Here is a 3,227-nt window from a genome sequence, read left to right on the forward strand (position 1 = left end):
TCTGAATGTGCCAATGCACCAGAAACTGAACTGATGGCAAACACAAAATGCAGGCCATGGGACTTGTTTCACAATGCAAACAGATACTAGGAGCACAGAGAAGCTCAAAAGAAGAGGGGAAATTGGGCCAGACAGGCCACACAAGACTCTGAAGAGGTGGAATCTGAGCTGAATCATTCAAAGGGAGAAAGGTCAGCTGGATTTGAGGTGGGGTGGTGGAGATGAGAGATGTGAAATAGCACTTGAAGGAAATCCACATGGGTGGGCTAGACAACTGAGCGAGGCAGGGTGGAGCCAGGGTGAGCTGCACTAAGCCTGTAATGGGGCCACAGGGAGGCAACCTGGAAGGCAATTCCATGACTTTCCCAAGGGCCAAAATGTTGGCACCAAGTCCCCTAAGGTCACAAACCACATGAACTTGGGTGAGCAATTTAACTTTCTCTGTCTCAATTGAGCAAACTGTAAAACGAGGACCCTTGTGGGCTTGCATGAGGATTAAAGGCACCGATATTTGCAAAGCACATTCAGTTGCACCTGACAAAAGCTAAGTGCTACAGAAGAAGGGTTTGGTAAGTAAATACAGAACACAAATAGGATTCAACTTCAGCAAATATCAGCTCCCAACTGCTGTGCCTTGAATGATTCACACACCGTTTGAAATTCACTGGGCATACCATGTGGTTAATTTAAACACTGCAGCAGAGTGGTGGACCTGGATGACATTTCAGTGAACACAAATTTTATTTTTAACTTTTAATTTTGGCACTTACAAGAACATTTAAAAATACTTTGATCGTTCCAAAGCAGCATCATGTGGCAACCAGGTCCAGGAGAAATCTTAAGTTCTAGGTTTGGTGTCTAAATGGAGTTTGCTTTGTGGCCTGGCTCTGGGGCACTGGCAGAGATGTCGCTGGTTCTACAGAGGTTGTCCAAGGCTGTGGAGGAAGATGACGTGGCAGGCCACTGACAGCCATGTGCCTGTCTGCTTCTCTTTACCCTGGAGGCCTGAGAGAGTGACCCCATGTCTTCTTCCTTCCAACAAACACATAAGAAGCACTTGCTTTCTGCCTGCTAGTATGGACATGGTGAAGGCTGTCCCAGATCTGACACTTTGAGAAACAGACAGTAAACACAGGCATAAAGACTTAAGCAAATAGCAGACTTTTCTTCTTTTATGAGGGAGACCTGGGTTTGATTCCTGGGCGATGCTCCTTATGCATAGTTACTGGTTCTGTCATTGGTTATGTGATTGCTGTCTCCAGGCTGAAGAGATTTCAGTGAAGCTTCCTAATTATGATGGGCTAGAGAAAGTCCTGGTGGACCACTTTCAAAAATCAGTCAATGAAAACTCCATACATAGACAAATAACTTAAATGTATTTTTGACACATTTCTTGAACCACATTAGGCCCCTTTATAAACCTGTGCCTCAGCCTTGAGATCTCTGTGGAGCAGGGGTCTGGCCCTGAGGGATTGCCTCAAATCTGACAAACTTAACAAAAGAAAAAAAGGGGAAGACACAGATAACTTGTTTAAGAAATGATAGATGTGATTTAAAGGCACCGCTATCTCGCACAGCTCCCTGCCAGCTGTATCCCGCCCAGTGCTTCTCCTCTGCTTAAGGCCCAGCCCCTTTCGCTCTTGCCCCTCACTCCGTGCCGAAGTGCCAACATGTCGGACAAACTGCCCTACAAAGTCGCTGACATCAGCCTGGGCTCTTGGGGACGCAAAGCCCTGGACATTGCGGAGAATGAGATGTCAGGCCTGATGCGCATGCAGGAGATGTACTCAGCCTCCAAGCCACTGAAGGGCTCCCGCATCGCCGGATGCTTGCACATGACCGTGCAGACAGCAGTCCTCATTGAGACTCTGGTCGCCCTGGGTGCTGAGGTCCAGTGGTCCAACTGCAACATCTTTTCTACCCAGGACCATGCAGCAGCTGCCATTGCCAAGGCTGGCATTCCAGTATATGCCTGGAAAGGTGAAACAGATGAAGAATACCTGTGGTGTATTGAGCAGACTCTATTCTTCAAGGACGGACCACTCAACATGATTCTGGACGATGGTGGTGACCTCACCAACCTTATTCACACTAAGTACCCACAGCTCTTGTTGGGTATCCGATGTATCTCTGAAGAGACCACGACTGGAGTCCACAACCTGTATAAGATGATGGCCAAAGGGATTTTGAAGGTGCCTGCTATCAATGTCAACGACTCTGTCACCAAGAGCAAGTTTGACAACCTCTATGGCTGCCGGGAGTCCCTCATAGATGGCATCAAGAGGGCCACAGACGTGATGATTGCGGGCAAGGTGGCCGTGGTGGCAGGCTATGGCGACGTGGGCAAAGGCTGTGCTCAGGCCCTGAGAGGTTTCGGGGCACGAGTCATCATCACTGAGATTGACCCCATCAATGCACTGCAGGCCGCCATGGAGGGCTATGAAGTAACCACCATGGATGAGGCCTGTAAGGAAGGCAACATCTTTGTCACCACCACAGGCTGTGTAGATATTATCCTTGGCCGGCACTTTGAGCAGATGCAGGATGATGCCATCGTGTGTAACATTGGACACTTTGATGTGGAGATTGATGTCAAGTGGCTCAATCAGAATGCTTTGGAGAAGGTGAACCTAAAGCCCCAGGTAGACTGGTACCGGCTGAAGAATGGACGCCACATCATCCTGTTAGCTGAGGGCCAGCTGGTCAACCTGGGCTGTGCTATGGGCCACCCCAGCTTTGTGATGAGCAACTCCTTCACCAACCAGGTTCTGGCACAGATTGAACTGTGGACCCACCCAGACAAGTATGCCATCGGGGTCCACTTCCTACCCAAGAAGTCGGACGAGGCAGTGGCTGAAGCTCACCTGGGCAAGCTGAACGTGAAGCTGACCAAGCTGACTGAGAAGCAGACCAAGTACCTGGGCATACCTGCTGATGGCCCCTTCAAGGCTGACCACTACCGTTACTGAAAGACAAACCTGTCCCTCGCCTCCCAACTGATGTCCCTGCTCCTCTCCTTCCAAGTGATGTCCCTGCCCAGGCTCCAGTTCTTTCCAAGAACAAATGGCACCAACCTTGAGCTTGGTTTTTCATTACCACCCTGCCCCTCCTGATTGACTCCCTGGGGCTGGTCACTCCTTTTGGGCCCCTCTCCCCCCACCATGTCCATCATACTGTTCCAGGTATGTCAGGGGACACTGAGGAACCTCTCCCAAAGTCCTTATGAT

General features: G+C 49.7%; 1 pseudogene; it reads left to right on the top strand.

Annotated features, from left to right (window-relative positions):
* Positions 1-1,670: 1,670 nt before the first annotated feature.
* Positions 1,671-2,969, top strand: LOC102871863 (annotated as a pseudogene).
* The last annotated feature ends 258 nt before the right edge of the window (positions 2,970-3,227 follow it).

The sequence above is a fragment of the Elephantulus edwardii genome, unplaced genomic scaffold, assembly GCF_000299155.1.
Source record: "Elephantulus edwardii isolate Elephantulus edwardi_28Jun2011 unplaced genomic scaffold, EleEdw1.0 scaffold00288, whole genome shotgun sequence".
NCBI classification, from domain to species: Eukaryota; Metazoa; Chordata; class Mammalia; order Macroscelidea; family Macroscelididae; genus Elephantulus; species Elephantulus edwardii.